Consider the following 17678-nt stretch of genomic DNA (forward strand, 5'->3'; position numbering starts at 1 on the left):
AAATTCACCACTGGAAATATTAATTTAACTCTGTTACAGTTCACAAATCCTAGTAGCATTCGGTTCGTTCAATATATTACAATAAAAATGCATTTTAAAACCTAGTTAACGCTAGATTTACGGAGCACAAAGAACAGCTGTTTCATATTAATTTATAAAAGTAACAATGTAAGACATTTATTCTGATTTTGAACAAGTGTTATCGTAACATTTACCGTAATTAACATATAAATTGAATAAATAACTCACAAATGTGTCCTTGTGTAGATTTACGGAGCACAGAAAACAATTGTTTCATCTTACTTTATAAAAGTAATAATATAAGACATTTATTCTGATTTTGAATAAGTGTTATCGTAACATTTACCGTAATTAACATATAAATTGAATAAATAACTCACAAATGTGTCCTTGTGTAGATTTACGGAGCACAGAAAACAGCTGTTTCATATTACTTTATAAAAATAACAATACAAGACATTTACTCTGATTTTGAACAAGTGTTAACGATAACAAGTGTTATCGTAACATTCACCGTAATTAACATATAAATTGAATAAATAACTCACAAATGTGTCTTTACGATATGAATAATCGAAAATTAAAGAATTAGTGACCCGCCGTTTTGTCGGGTTCCGTAAATCTAGCGTCAAAAATTAGCGTCACCCATAGGAGACCCACAAAGCACTCAATGCGATAACAGAAAGTTCGAACTACGAAGCGCCTTCGTCGAAACAATACGATAACTTTTAAGAAAAGAAAATACCGTAAAATTTCAGCGAGCAGATCAGAGATCGCAGAGCGTCCGCGAAACATCGCCGAATGCCGCAACTATTTCCCTTGGCACAGTGACCAATGGCATCTCGCCGGTATCCTCGAGATATCCGGTATCGCTGTGAATTACATTCGACCCCGATAACCCTGTTCGCTCGAGTTCCTTTTCAATGAAAGGACGCGCGGGAGAACGCTGCGATCGCGACAGAATCGCGGGAACTCGGCGGTCGATCGAAGAGAGGGACTTAAGAGAGAAACAGGGAGAAACAGAGACCGAGCGGAGAGAGAGAAAGAGAGAGAGAGAGAGAGAGAGAGAGAGACGAGGATCTTAATAATTGCATTGCCTCGATCGCTAAGTGCGCCCGTGTTCGGCCAATTCGCCGCAGTTATCGAGGGAAACTCGGTCGAATCTCGTTATCGATGCGTCGCGTCGCGCGCCGCGAAAGACGCAAGCAAGCCTTTACGGCGGATTACCGGCGTTCGATGGACTCCGGGATTCGCGTGCCATTTGCCTCCGACTGTTTCAAGTTCCACGGAATTCGAGAAACGCGAGAGACCGAAGGTCTTTGGACCTCCGAGCGTCCTCCTTTGTCGTATATGCGCTGGCGCACCTGTGTGCACCGCTCGGCGAAAGAGCGTCGAGATTTTCGCATCCGGTACTCCCTTTCGCGTCCAATCTTATACCTCGAATCTCGTCGCATTCCAGTCTCCAGCTCGACGATTGCGGACGAACTTTTCAGCTACGGCTCCTCCTGCGTATCGATACCTTCGGATCGATCATATCGCGCCATTTAACCGCTTCGATCTACCACTAAATCGCGGATGTTTGCGAAGACGCGTCGCGAAAGGGGAATCGAATCGGACATGGAGTGCAGTTTGTAGCAAAATTGGAGCGCGATTCGGTGAAAGAATTTTGCACTCTAATGGGTAAACACATTTTTCAGTGTTACTTTTTTCAATTTCGTGACATTTAACTTTTTTGTACTAGATTACAGAATATTGATTGACATTCGAGATATCTGATTCGATATCGCCCGTTTATTATCAAAAAAGGTTATGTCTTTCTAATTGACGCACAGATTGTGCACAAGAATGGACAGTTTTAGAAGAGGAGATACGATTATTCGAGCCTTGCAGCTCGTTTTTATAGTTGTTGACAATTCGCGACTATGCAAATATGAATCGCAAGGATCGAATAATCGTATCTCCTCTTCCTAAATTGTCCGTTTTTGTGGACAATCTGAGCGCCAATTAGGGAGACATCACTGTATCAGCTTTCGGAGCGGTACGAAGACGTTTTATTAGTTATTCCGTGACTCCATTCGTAATCGATGAGCGACGAGAGAAAAAAAGAAAGAAAAAAAGAGAGAGAGAGAGAGTTGCGTCACGAAGAAAATTTCGTGCGGAATATGAAAGAGAGAACAGTGCGTCGCAAATCGAAGAATAATTTTAAAAATTTGAAGAAAGTGATTCACTTGCGCATAAAGTTTGTATAAACAACATCGTCGTGCTCGCTCTGGAGAGAACTCTTCTCGTAGCTTATTCTCCTGCGAACACTGCTTCCTGCCGAAAAATTCCGACTCCGAGTTTGCTGTTACTTAAAACTGGCACCGTCCCAGTTTTCGACGAATAAAATCTCGCTCTGTAGCATTTTTTCTGTCTTATAAATACAATTTAATGAAAAATCCACGATGTAACACGATGATCGTCCCGTGCGACGTCTCCTTCTAATAGTCGTCTCGATGAAAAGGCGCGGTTTGCAGGCAGGTTCCGCCAAAAAGGTGGAAACGGTTGGTGAAAGGGCGAGGTCGCGGCGAGCCTGCGTTCCATCCGGCCAATGTAAGCCGTCGAGCGAGCGAGCTCGGCCGCTGTTGGCTAATTATTAGAGATAAAGTATCCCCGATGCGGCCGTGGTTGCGAAAGAAACGGCAATGCAAGCGATTGATTAAGAAAGCCGGCGTCTGGGACGCGGTTGTTGGCCAGTAGGCCAGGGGAAATGAATGGCTCGCGAGGTTCGCCGGTTTCTGGAAAGCGGCTCGCGTTGCTCGGGAGCCAACTGATTTGCATTCTGTCCGCGGTCGAGCCCTTGTAGGGTAAACCGCGTCCATTTTGATATCGACGTCGACGAGGAGCGGCGAGGAGAAAGAAGCGAAGGAGATTTCGTCTCGATGATTCGAGCGTCGGATAATGAAATGTGACTCGCGCCAAGCGAAATACATTTCCAAAATGATCCGTAATGAGTTATCCGTAATGATCTTCGGGAATTTCGGCGGGGCAAGATGGAAACTTCCGTTCCGCGACGCGGATACGACGCGCGACACGCCGCGGACATGGCCGAACAATTTTCCAATAGAAATGGAAGCAACCGATAAATGTATGTACTTATCGGTATAAGGCTGCGCGAAACTTCGATCCGCCGTGGGATCGGCCCCGAGAAATTATTGACGCGTTTAATTAGATCGTGTGCGCGAAATTGATCTGCGGGACGAACGGTCGACGGCGGCGCCGCCCCGCTCGTATTTAATGATTCCGCGAAGCGACTTCTGCGACGCCGTCGCGTATTACGCGGACGGGCAAACGTGTCGAGAACGTCCGTTTCTTAATTGATACGCGTGGACGTCATCGGGGAACACGTTGTCCCGTGCAGAATTATCCGAGGACGCCGCTGGTTCTCCAGCTGAATGATTAATCGAAAGATCGCAAGAAATGCCGCGTAATTTACGCGGCGGACAACTTTTCCTGGTGTCCTGTTCGCGCGGCGTTTTCCGAACGATCCGCGACGCTTGTTACACCTACATTGTGCATTCGTAATATTCTGTATATTTGTGATATTCTTTCGTTATTTTACCGTGATTTTGCGCGCTAAAGTCGAAGAACTCTTTTCGTCTCACTCTTTGGGGGCACAGGATCTCGGAAAATAAGAATAGATCCCATGTTGCACAGAAATTTTATTGCTTTTTAAATGAAACATAATTGGTGTATATCTTTGTTAGCAAAAGAATCGCATAGTATAAAAGCATAAAAAATAATAATAATAATTCCATTCGATTTATTGTTACACCGTGGGGCTCAAATAGTCCCAATTACCGTGCATCAAAAAGACGGGACATTTTTAATCCCACCGTGTCCCAAAGAGTTAACAAATGAACAAGGTTATCGCAAATTTTTTTAAAGGAGACATCTCTTTTTATCTGCCAGTCGATTGAGCTTTGTATTCTATTTTTTAAAAAAAGTATTAAAGGTGCTTTACTCGAGAATTAAAGAGCTTAAAAGTTTCGACTTTTTTCCCGGACGACGATTCACTGGGAAACGCCGCGCGATGCTGCGAACGAAACCGACTGTACTTTTAATAAAAACAACGTTCGATTCCCGATGGAATAACATTATTGTGTATTCAACGAATTCGCTGGTGTCTTTCCGCCGTATTTGTCGTTCCCGTCGCAAAAATACACATAAATGTACATATAAATATACATACAAATATATATAGTAGATCTTCGAGACGTTCATTATCGTTCAAATCGTCGGTTCGTTAGCGGGAACAGCAAAGCGACAAGAAACGAAACGTTCGCGGGTATCGCGACCAGCGTTCGCAGGAAAATAAGTTACGCAAGAAGTGAGTAGATGTATCTTTTATTCAAAAATAAACGAACTAACAGAATACAAAAATTGAATATTTCTTATGCGACAAATAAAAAGTCAATTATGCCCGACAACAAATCAAAGCCACAGCAATTGATCGCCCCACGGTAACCGGCTTCGCTACCCTATTGCGCGTGGGGTAGAAATCTACCCCGCGAAAGTCCTCGATGGTTAAGCCGCTGACTAATCGAAAAATTCTCGAAGGCTACGCTATTTTAATCCTACATCGACGCCCCTCAACTTTTCGGCGTAAGAAACACTGGGGAGTTGCGGGCGACCTAAAATAAAATCTGAATAATTAAAATATTATTTATTATTCTCAACAAATGGATTGCATAAGAATGCGAAAAATTAATTTGAAAAATAGCAAAATCTCAAGACGAAGTAAAAAGAAACATTGTCGAAAGAAATATTGAAATATTCCTTTATAAAGTACGACACGAGTTAGGGTAAGGGAAACCTCGATTTTTTAGTATTTATTTGCACGTTTGCAGGACCAATTACAACTGTAGTGGAGTCAACGGCAACCCTGGAGGGTCGTTCCAGGGTTAAAGAATTTATCCGAGTCTCCCCCGCCAAGAAATTAATTAACAATATCGCGTCTATCTCGTAGAAAACGCCACATCCAATTTCAGAGGGGAATAAATAACTTTTGAATATTCCAGACCGAACAAATAACGTACTTCGACCATCGATTTAAATCGAGAAGCCTCGCACAGCGTTTCCAAGGATTGTATCGGAGGCTATTTCCCGCGGAATTCGGTTTTTCCGACCATTTCGCAGCGCATCTTTCGGCCAGGGTATCGCATTGAATGTTTCATGCAGAGGGGCCGCTGTTACTCAGAAACCAGGAGGAGAGGAAATAGATTTAATACCGTCTCCCCCGCGCTACAAACGGTGTCTTAAAGTTTCCTCCCGTGACTCCCCATTAGCATCCTCTCTGTCCGACCATCCCTTGGCGCTCTCCGTCTCGCCCTCTCCGCAGATGTGGAATTTTTACTACATCTCCGCAGTGTAGATCCCGGCGGGGGTTGGAGCTCCATTAAAGCCGAGCGATGTTTAAAGCCGAGCTAGCAGGGCTGTTCTTTCGCGGCAGCGAAACCGTCGAACGCGTCCGCGGAAATCTCTGCGGAATCCTCGGATCTTCCATTTTAATCGATCGCGGATCTCCTCTCTCTTTCTCTCTTTTTTTCTGCGAGATGGTAAAAGACAACTGCGAAAATCTGTGCGAAATTCTCAGATTTTCTGTTTTAATCGATCGCGAAACTCCTCCCTCTCTTTCTTTCTTTTTCTCTGCGAGATGGTAAAAGATAACTGCGAGAATCTGTATGAAATTTTCAGATTTTCTGTTTTAATCGATCGCGAAACTCCTCTCTCTTTCTCTCTTTTTCTCTGCGAGATGGTAAAAGACAACTGCGAAAATCTCAGCAAAATTCTCATATCTTCCATTTTAATCGATCGCGGATATTCTCTCTCTTTCTCCCTTTTTCTCTGCGAGATGGTAAAACACAACTGCAAAAATCTATGCGAAATTTTCAGATTTTCTGTTTTAATCGATCGCGAAACTCCTCTCTCTTTCTCTCTTTTTCTCTGCGAGATGGTTAAAGACAACTGCGAAAATCTGTGCGAAATTCTCAGATCTTCTGTTTTAATCGATCGCGAATCTCCTCTCTCTTTCTCCCTTTTTCTCTGCGAGATGGAAAAACACAACTGCAAAAATCTATGCGAAATTTTCAGATTTTCTGTTTTAATCGATCGCGAAACTCCTCTCTCTTTCTCTCTTTTTCTCTGCGAGATGGTAAAAGACAACTGCGAAAATCTCAGCGAAATTCTCATATCTTCCATTTTAATCGATCGCGGATATCCTCTCTCTTTCTCTCTTTTTTCTCTGGGAAATGATGAAAAAAACCGCGAAAATCTCGCCGAAATTCTCAGATTTTCTGTTTTAATCGATTGCGAAACTCCTCTCTCTTTCTCTCTACGAAATGGTAAAATACAACTGCGAAAATCTGTGCGAAATTCTCAGATCTTCCATTTTAATCGATCGCGGATCTCTCCTCCCTCTCCTCCTCTCTGCGAAATGGTAAAACACATCCGCGAAAACCTGTGCGAAATCCTCAGATCATTCATTTTTAGAATCTGCGCCGCGGATCTTCGATCTCGATCGATCGTAGATCTCTTCTCTCTCTCTCTCTCTCTCTCTTTGTTTCTCCAGCCGCGATAATTGACAAACGTTTTCGTACGCTATTCTGCCGTAGAACAGAGACATTCCAGCGATCGAATCATCGGAATGTTGGCCGCACTCGCTGCCGTTTTGTATTCGAGCCGTGAGCCCTGGATGTCGAGGCATTTCTGGAATGAGATTACTCACACAATATCAAATTCGGTCAGCAGAACTCGATACGTCCGCTCGATAAGTCGGAATAGGTTTGATCGTCCTTCCCTACCCGTCCGAAACGCGTTTCCTCTTAGCAATCCTCTTCTTTCTTGTTTTTTGTTTCTTTTTTGCGACTCGCGCGGACGAAACGCACGTTTCACGTTGGACACGTTTCCCCGACGCTTGGAATTTTTCCGCCGGCACGGGGAAAGGTTAACGCGCCTTATCAGGAGCTCGGAATGCAAATATGCATGAACGCGAGAAAAAAAAACGAAAAACGGTGACCTTATTGCTTCGATGTAATCTGTACACGTTGCAACAAGGAAGCGAGGATTATGCAACCTCTTTACGTAACCTCGTGTTTGCAAAACGCGTCCGGACGACGCGTACCGATTGCCGCATTATCGATCTTTCCGTCGGAAAATCACGATTGCCGAGCGCATTCTGGCCAAGATCAAGAAAATCTCCGGCTTGTCGCAACCGTACGACCTGTGCGAATTTTGCATTCTGCGCGACGATCTGCGATCTAATTGTTCGTCGCGCGGAATCCGCGATGCAACGAGAAACGTTGTCGTCGTCGTCGTTGTCGCATCGCACGCATCGCCGACTCGGACGCGACCATGAGATGCGACATGTTTCAAAATACCGAATTAGAATCCGCTTAAAACTGCGCATTTTATGCATACGGAACATCGACGAGAAATAGATGCGATTCAACGCGTCCGCGGGGCTCGGTAATTCTATCGTTAAATAAATCGCGTCGTATTATAAAATCTGATCAAAGTCTCGTCGAACGGAAGCTATAAATTCTCCAAATATCGTGCTAATTAATTTCAATATAAATTCTCTAAAATTCTCGTTACAATATTCAATAATTAACCTTTTGCATTAAAATGGCGACTCCGAGGCGCCATTAAAAATTGTTCTGTCGCGATTCAATTTGAACAACATTTGAAGAAACGTTGAAAGCGCAGCTGTTGCGCGAGTCGCGAAATTCAATTTCATATGTTCAAAATGCACTATATTATAAAATTGAAATACCGTGGGTCAAAAGAACTGTTTTAAATTTCACGTTAATTCTGCAACGAGTGCAAAGGATTGATGATCACAGAATTAACGCGACGTTCTTTTCGCGAGCTACAAAATCGCGGTCGTCGTCGCGTATCGCGTGACTGACACTGGTTCGGGCAACGTCGACGACTACGAAATCGACGACGATTTTGCGCGCGACATTTAATTAGAACGCGGCGCGTTATTGGCGAATGATCATCGGTCGCGCAGCTGTTACGCCGCGGAATAAAATCGCTAAAAACAACAGAACGCGCGCGGCCGGGAAAACACATAAATGCTCGTGGGGGCGCGCCGCGCTCGTGGAGATTCCGGCAGTAAACCCGAAAATAAGTATTCAGCCTGTAATATTTTATGCATAAAACAGGCGCGCCGGTTCGTCGGAGTAGGTAGAACCTCCAATACCTCGGGGACGAAAGGGCTCTAGAGTCGATACTAGGCTGAACTTGGTGGCCGATTCCTGACATTGTCTATTCCTGAGAGGCACTCGAGGCACCCGAGACGCCCCCGGTCCTCGGCCGTTCCGAGAGACTCGCGTTTCACCGATTTTTCCCGGGGAAAATCGAAGGTCCCCGCGGTCCCTGCTGATGCATTTTTCATAGTTGGAACAGAGCGTCGTCGTCGCCGTCGTCAACGACGTCGGTGGCCGGTGTTAAAGCATCGCGCGCCTAATTTCGCATTCAGATTGTCATTTTCGCGTTACAACGACGTCGCTCGTAAAAAGAACGCGGTGTTGTCGGTGGCTGAGAGAGAAAGAGAGGGAGGGGGTTGAAAAGGGGCCGCGAGAGGGTTGACTGGGGGTTAACAAAGGATTCAACGGGACGCAAATAAAAAATCATACTCGTCGGACGCTGCTTTCGATGCTGTTATGGTTATTTTGTGAAAGGAAGATGTCGATTGTTATGTTTGCAATATTATTCATCGCGAAGAAAATTGTCTTTTTTAATTTTGAAAATTTCCGACAGTTCGAACGTGAATAGCTTCGCGACAGAAAGTGGAACATTTCGCAGGCGGTAAATTTAGGACAATTGCAGATTAATACTTTTATATCAAAAATACGATAAAGTATCGAAATCGAGGATAAAAAGTGTAGCGTGCTATTTAAAGTAACAAAGTTGATCTCTGTATCTCCTCTATGCTTCTACTTGCAGGAATATCATGTTATAACTTTTGTAAATGACATTTTCTTGCATTGTTCGATGCGTAACCAAGATATCTGAACGGACATAGTTTGTGGGACATGGTGTATATATTAAGCTATTTAAAAAATGTATTCCGTCGCGTAGAATGTCAGGTAAACATGTGCAGGAATTTAGTATGTTGGACGAACTACGAGTTAAGGAATAAAAAATCGCGAGAAATTGAATTTTTATTAGCTGGAATCGCGATTCGGTCCATTGAGAGCAAAGGAAGGGCTCCATGCTGCGGAAACTCTTTAATCTCGGGTCATGAAGGAAGAAAAAGAGATAGAAAGATAGAGAGCGAGAGAGACAGAAAGAGAAACAGAGAGAGAAAGAGAGAGAGCCCTTTCTATGCAAAGTAGAAAACGTCCGTCGTGAAACCGTTCGCCTTAATGAGCGGTCCGGTCTAGTAAAAACCGGCCCTAAAAACGCAGCAACGAGTGGCCGGGACGCGGCGAGGGGTCTAATAACGAAATTAATATCCGTGTTCCGCGGTTAATGCGTCGAGTATCGCGTTATTAGGTTTAATTGAACGGGGCCGACGCGGAAAAAACGCCGCGCGCCCGGATACGCCGCGGCTCGGCCGGCGATACGGTTCGTGCTCGATATCTAACGGGGATACCATCGTGCGCCGGCGATCGTTTCGGGATTTAATAAGGCCCGGATCGATCGACCGGCCTGTTACAATGTATAATTTATCCCGCTCGTAATGCCGGAACGAGGCAACGAGGTTACACAGCTAGCCCGAGGAAAAATGCTGCGCTTTCTTCGACGGCCGATCGTGAAAGCAGGCTTCGCGATTGTCGATGGCTTTTCCTATGGAAGAGTCGCACCTCGGGCTCGACAACAGCCGGGCCAGTCGTCGCAATTACGTGGACTTACAGCCTCGCGCACTATAAACATTTTTTATTGCGATCAAACGGATGCGAAGCCGTTTCTTTCTTTTTGGAACCGCCGCAATCTTTTCTTCCGAGAAATGAGCGAACGAACGAACGAACGAACGAGCGAGCACATGAACTTTCTGGAAATGATTCTATGCGTGTTCGACAGTGGGAGGATACTTGTTTTCAGCAGAGACGCGCGACATTTGGTTCGGGCGACTGATAAGAGATAAAGAGTGACGAGTGGAATTGCAGTCGATACTGTGCAATAAGCGTCCGATCGAATAAAAATTTATCGAGATAGAGAGCTGTATTCGAATAAGACTTTATTCAATTAAGGATTCGCTCGCGCGAATGAGATTTGATTTCATTAAGGAATTCATTCGCGAACGAGATTTGATTTCATTAAGGAATTCATTCGAGAACGAGATTTTGTATTCCATTAAGGATTCATTCCATTAAGATTTTATTGTTAAAGTCGATTAAGAATTCATTCGTATAAGAGTTTATTCCATTAAGAACACATTCCGTTAAGATTTGATTCCATTAAGGATCCTCGATCCAATAAGATTTTATTCCCCAGTAATATTTTATTCCATTAAGAATTCATTCCGATAAGATTTTATTCCATTAAGAATATATTCCGCGATCAGATTTTTTTTATTCCATTAAGAACTCTCTCCAGTAAGATTTTATCCGATTCGGAATTCGTTCGAATAAAATTTCATTCGGGCAACAATTATTCGTTCGAGCAAGAATTTAATCGCACAGGAATTCGTACGGAAAATAATGGATTTCAATAAAAACGATAGAATACAAAATGTTTCCTTTTTTTTAATAGTTTATCGATTTATTTCTTCCACATTTCCGACGTAAAACGTTTCATCGGAAAGCACGTTACATTCGAACAAATTCGTCGATGTTACATAACCTGAATAAATAATTAATCGAACACATAGATCGAATAATTAATGACGAATACCGAGTAACCGTTATTCCGAACGAAATAAAAGAAGTCCACCCGGATAATTGCCTTAAATAAATATATGTATGTATACATGTATATATACATATATTTCGTCGAAATATCAATTCGGTGCCGCCGATGGTTGCAGAGCGGCGGGATAGCGCAAAAGCGCAGCTTTTTCGAAAGCGGGGGCGAACAAGTGCATGCAATTTCAATTAAATTTGGTAATTGGGTTCACGGCGTAGCCATAGCAGTCATCAGAGCGCAAAGGGTTAATACTGTTGGAAACAGGAGTTTACTTGATCTGGGTTTCGCGTTACGAGGAACAGTGGTTGCAGGTTTCGAAACGAGCGGAATTGAAAGAGACGCTTTATTTTCGCGTAAATAGGAATTTACGGAACGCGAGTGGCTCGTTTCGGTGCACGGGCGACCATTTAAAGGGCCTTAAGAAGATTACCGACCAATTTGTCGCAATTTCTTCCCTTTGTGATCTTGACTCGTCAACGCGACAGAGAGAGAGAGCGAGAGAGAGAGAGAGAGAGAGAGAGAGAGAGAGAGAGAAGCGAGGTCGCACTACTCGCCGGCGAAACTTTCCGCAGTTTCGGAATATTAAAGCTCCTGCTCCTCCTCTTATTTTTATGTTTCACTTTCCAACGGCCGTCAGAAGCTTACATTTCAAGTAGAAACTTCAAGTCTATTTCGTTTCTGGCTCACTTTCCCGCGGACAAACGACTCGCGAGACACCCTCGGTTCGATTCTAGGGTAAGTGTGGGTGCGGTCGCCCCAAATACTGTGGTATTTCATAGAAGTAATAAAATCTATAACATTTTACAGTGTGTAATCTTCTATAAAGTGAATCTTATAATTTTGAATATGTTTAATATTGATAATTTATGACGTGCAAGCATCAAGAATCGCAGTTTCAATTCATTTATTGACTTTTGATATTCGGGAGCTTGTGAAAATGTCGAATCTTATGAAATACTCGTAATGGCAGCTGTGAACGCTAATTTGAAAAGCATTTATATTTTGATAATTAATAATAAGCTATTCATTTTAATTCATTTTAGGTAATATAATATAAATAGTATATAATAGTATAGTATACATATAATAATATAATAGTATATAGTATAGTATAGTATATATATATAATATAATAATATATATATATATATAATATATAATATAATAATATATAATAGTATATAAATAGTTTTAGAAAAAGTAATCGTTACTTTTTGATCAAAGAAATCAACGTGCACTGTCACTGTCACCTATCCTCAAATATTATTTACTAACACAGTACTCGGCGCATAGGTTTTTACTATGTGTGTACATTACCGCGGTAATTTACCGAACCGCGTACCTTAACCTATACAGTGCAATACTCGATGAGCCGGCGAGAACACGCTTGATCGTAGAGTGTACCTAATTTGTAAAGTACTGCAGCCGGGATATCTTGATCCTAAGAATTGTAGCTGTGTGCGTGTACATTAAAAAGAAAATGGGTTACGTCACCTCGACACGCAGTAATCGGAACGTTCGCAAGTATTTAACTCGCAGTAATAGGTGCATAATCGCGGTAATATATGCGCGCGTATGATTTCTTTGCATTACGCTTTCAAATGAAATCTGTGCTTTCAGAGATGCAATATTTTGAGAAAAGTAAAACGTTCGAGTTGAAGAATAATTATATAATAGCTCAAATTGTCATTTTAATGGCGTAAAAATTCTTATTTTCTCTGTCACAAAGTTCGTCTTCATTGAGAAACCGCGGCATAGTAATGTCTCTTTAATTGTCGCCCAAATTGTGCACAAAAATGGACAATCTGGGAAGAGGAGATACGATTTTTCGAGCTTCGCACCTCGTTTTTATAATTTTTGACAATTGGCAGCTATAAAAGTGAGCCGCGAGAGAACCTGGGAACTTATCCGAAGCAACCATTAAAATCTGTAAAACAAACAAAAAAAAGCCTGCTCTTAATAATTAATACAGTAAATTCACCCTAATTTTTATTCAGCTTCTACGCAAAAATGGACAATTTGGGAAGAGGAGATACGATTGTTCGAGCCTCGCACCTCGTTTTTATAATTTTTGACAATTGGCACCTATAAAAGTGAGCCGCGAGAGAACCTGGGAACTTATCCGAAGCAACCATTAAAATCTGTAGAACAAAAAGCCTGCTCTTAATAATTAATACAGTAAATTCTCCCTAATTTTTATTCAACTTCTACGCAAAAATGGACAATTTCGGAAGAGGGGATACGATTGTTCGAGTCTTGCGGCTCGCGTTTTTATAATCGTTAACAATCGGTAGCTATAAAAACTAACCGCAAGGCTCGAATAATCGTATCTCCTCTTCCCAAATTGTCCACTTTTGTCCGCAATCCGAGCGTCAATTGGGGAGATTTTACTGTAACACTACTACACGTACCCGACGCGAACACGATTTTCGTTTCGCGCGTCGCCGTAGGAAACGAGCGGTATGTAAGCGGAGGAGGTGTCTCGCAATCCCCGATGAAATAACAGAACATTAGGAATCGCGATAGAAACAATAGCGCGGCTGCTCCGGTTTCTCCGGGCGGCGCGGCGGTTTCACGGACGCGAAAAATCTTGCCACGCGGCCGATAAAATTGCAGCGCCGAGGCGCGCGCGCGCGATGATAATCGGCCGATTGCGCGACGGGAACAACATTGGCAGTTTTTTTGCGGGAACGTTCGCTGGAAAACCGACATAACAGGCAGGCAGAGCGCGACGATCTCGGCGAGGCCGCGTCTCTTACACGGGACGATCGGTATCCGATGCGGCCGATCGTCACGATGCAATTAATCTTTCCGTTCGTTTCGTCACCACGTGACATCAGCCGACGGGAGCCCAGCGCCGGTATCGAGGATGCAACGCTGCTGCATACAAATATCCGGTTATGGATGCTGTTCTATCCATGTTTATTGCTTCCCCCCTCCCCCACTCGCATGAATAAAAAAGCAGCCGGTCGAATATCTACGATTATAACCGCGGAGCTTGCAATAACTATGAATCTGAATAATTTTCCGATATCGGGGACACCTTGCGTTATGTAAAGTCCTCTCTCTCTCTCTCTCTCTCTCTCTTTTTTATAGCTAAACGCGCGCACGGAACTTCCCGCTCTAGATCTGCGACGGCGAGGGAAAAACTTTTCGGTTTAGAGGATTATCGATTTCTCCGTATTTTTGGAACGGTTCGAGCTAATTTCTGTATCAACGAACGAACCGCCGATGAAAATGACACGAGCGCCCAGGATTGAAATCTATCAAGAGACCTTGAATCGAGCCTAAACGAGAAAAACGCGTCGGTAACGTTCTCCTCTTTTTTTTTTAAATCGTCCATTTAAATCCATCATACGACTCGTTATACATAATTGTTCTTCGTTAGCTACTCATGCCAATATGCACATTAATTATATCCAGAAATACAAGTCCCATGTTAATTACGGTATAATTAATTGTGGGACACGTGCTCGCTAATCACCTCGCAGTCAGTGCGACCGCGTCGAATTAAATAAACTTATAATAATAATAATAATAACAATAATAATAATAATAATAATAATAATAATAATTTATAATAAAATAAACTAATAGCTGTGCATGCAATTCGTCCGTGACTTTCGTGCCAGCAGTTTTCGGCGGCGAACGTGAAGTCCAAAGATCGATCGCGATCAGAATTTTAAACGTGCAACGCGCTGCTCCCACAGATAAGCCTTCTAAATATAAAGCGTGATGATACTTTGCTCCGATCGAATTACAAATTATCTAAACACTCTGCGACCCAGTAAACCTTACGGGTAGATCAACAGCGGATCCGCTTCATTCATCGGTCAACGTTTTAAGCGTCGTGTCCGACAAGCGTTCGCTTCAATGGAGCTCCGCGATAACGGGAACGAAAAACTTCGACAAATTAACGATAAACCGTGCTTGCACGTAACAGCCTTGAATCGTTTATGCGTCGACCATTCTGCCCGTTTCCGCCAACTCCATTCGCTTACAATTATACGTTCCAATAAATCGCCGACCCACTGGCTTTTTAGTATTCTACAAAGGCCTATTTGTCAATAAATTCCTGCGACACAACCGGGGTCAACAAAGATTCCGATTATCGTTTTATTAACGTGTAATTTTATCTACTCCGTTTGTTTGTTGAATTCGTCGTCGGATTCTTTGTACCTTTTCAACTGTTCGACGTCCGTTTCTCAGTCTCTCTCTCTCTTTCTCTCTCTCTCTCTCTCTCTCCCTCTCTTTAGAACCACGGATTTCTAGAATTTTACAAAGCATTGTCCTATTTGATACGTACCAGCAACAATTACGGTCGTAAGAAAACGTTCAATAACGTCTAATTAACGTTGCATTAATGTACAATTTATTACTAATATACATCATATCGTTAACCTTTGTGATTCCGCAGCGTTTCAACCTTTAGGTGATTCTTAAGGGATCGGACAAGGGTCGGTCCATTAAAATTGCATCTCAATTTAAAGCGCATGCTACACAGAGACCCTTCCCGAGGTTTCCATTCGAGTGATACAATATTTAAATATGCTACGAACCGAACATACATTGTTTTCTTACTAATACTCTTGCAGAGAGCTTCCACGCAATCCCCATAAAATTCCTGCGACACGACCGGGGTCAACAGAGATTCCGATTATCGTTTTATTAACGTGTAATTTTATCTACTCCGTTTGTTTGTTGAATTCGTCGTCAGATTCTTTGTACCTTTACGACCGTTCGACGTCCGTTTTTCAGTTTCTCTCTCTCTCTCTCTCTCTCTTTAGAATCGCGGATTTCTAGAATTTTACAAAGCATTGTCCCATTTGCCGATACGTGCCAGCAACAATTACGGCCATAAGAAGACGTTTAATAACGTCTAATTAACGTTGCATTAATGTACAATTTATTGTTAATATACATCACATCGTTAACCTTTGTGATTCCGCAGCGTTTCAACCCTTAGGTGATTCTTAAGGGATCGGACAACGGTCGGTCCATTAAAATTGCATCTCGATTTAAAGTACATGCTACACAGAGACCCTTCCCGAGGTTTCCATTCAGAGTGATACAATATTTAACCCATTGACTGCCACGCAAATTTAGCGCGTCTTGCCCTGGGTGCCACGGTTTTATTTTCAAGAAAACATGAAGTTTTACAAGATATAATAATATTAACCCTTTGAACTCGAGTGGCGACTCTGAGGCACCACTAAAATTTGTTACATCACGTTTCAAGATAATTTTGATATTAACAAAGTTTAGATTTAAAGAATTGTGAAGAGCGTAACTGTTGCGTGAGCCCCGAAAGTCAATTTCATATACGTAAAATGCATTTTGTCATGCAAAATAAAAATACTATAAGTTGGAAAAATGATTTTAGATTTACAGTTAAAATAGCTTCGAGTTCAAAGGGTTAACACTAAACCTACCGCGGTCAAAGTGACCGCTTTCTTATTCTGCAATTCTGCAAAGTTTCGAGACTCTTTCGTGGAAAACGCTTGAATAAGTTATATCATTGGAGCAAGCTTTATAATAAAAACTTTACAAATTCTAAATAAATTCGGTCTTCCCACTTTTGTGAAGCAGTACATGCCAGTTAGTATTACTGCTTGGTAAGTTTAGTGTTAAGTTACTGATATAATATTGCAATGGCATCAATATGTTCTCTACACTATATATACATTTTTCATTCAGCCTTTCTAATAGTTCCTAAACTCAAATAACCATTTGTAGCCAATCTAAACTTGCAGCACCCACTACGAGATATATCGTAGTTTGCAGTCAATGGGTTAACCCTTCGCAATCGAAGCTATTCGAACTGTAAATCTAAAATCATTTTTCTCGCTTATGGTATGTTTATTTTACACGACAAAGTGCATTTTATGCACGTGAGATCGACTCTTCTGACTCGCACAGCAATTACGCTCTTAACAACAATCTTTTAAATCTAAACTTTGTTAATACAAAAGTTATCTTAGAATGTGATATAACAAACCTTAACGCTGCCTCAGAGTCGCCACTCGAGTGCAAAGGGTTAAATATGCTACGAACCGAACATACATTGTTTTCTTACCAATACTCTCGCAAAGAGCCTCCACGCAATCCCCATAAAATTCTTCGTCTGTTTCTATACTTTATCTTTCACTCCGTCCAGAGTAAACTCTTTTCCAGACCCCTCCCCGGATAGTTCAGAGTAAACCGTACCTTTCTAGCATGCTACGCGCGCCGGCCGAAACATCGTTGAACCACGTTCTAAAAGCCGTACGTAGGCGAAAAGTTAGCCGACGATGTTTATCAATGCGTCCAGTACGCCGAGCTTACGTAGCTTTAAACACGTAAATTCAAGCTGGAGAGATCGAAAGGGTACCTTCGGCAGACGAGTCCGCAGTCCTGTAAAATAAACGAGCGGTATGTCGGTCACCGGTGACCGACGCGGAACGGCCGTAGCCGTGACATTGACCTGTTGAGACCGCCCTCGCGACCGTGCGACTGAATTTCGAAGAGGGGTGGGGGGCGGAGTGGGGCGAGGGACGCGCGTAAAAACCGGAGCGGAATTGCGTCAGACGGATAACAGAACACGCGGGGCCCGCGATATGGTGCAGGCATTTAAAAGGACCGCGGTTGTTTACACTCCGGCCAGGCCGGCGTACACATGGCCCTCTTCTTTTTGCGAGGCGCGCCGAGAGAGAATTACGCCGACGGCGAGACGCCGCGCCGTTCCGCGCCACGCCGCTCGGCGCCGCGCCGAATCGCGCGCA

The 17678-nt window shown here is 42.9% G+C and overlaps 1 protein-coding gene across 2 annotated transcripts in view; it reads right to left on the reverse strand.

Annotated features, from left to right (window-relative positions):
* Positions 1 to 17678, reverse strand: part of sfl (N-deacetylase and N-sulfotransferase sfl) — a 755463-nt gene that overhangs the window by 290636 nt on the left and 447149 nt on the right. The window lies entirely within an intron of this gene.

This window comes from Megalopta genalis, chromosome 12 (genome assembly GCF_051020955.1).
Source record: "Megalopta genalis isolate 19385.01 chromosome 12, iyMegGena1_principal, whole genome shotgun sequence".
In the NCBI taxonomy this organism is placed as follows: Eukaryota; Metazoa; Arthropoda; class Insecta; order Hymenoptera; family Halictidae; genus Megalopta; species Megalopta genalis.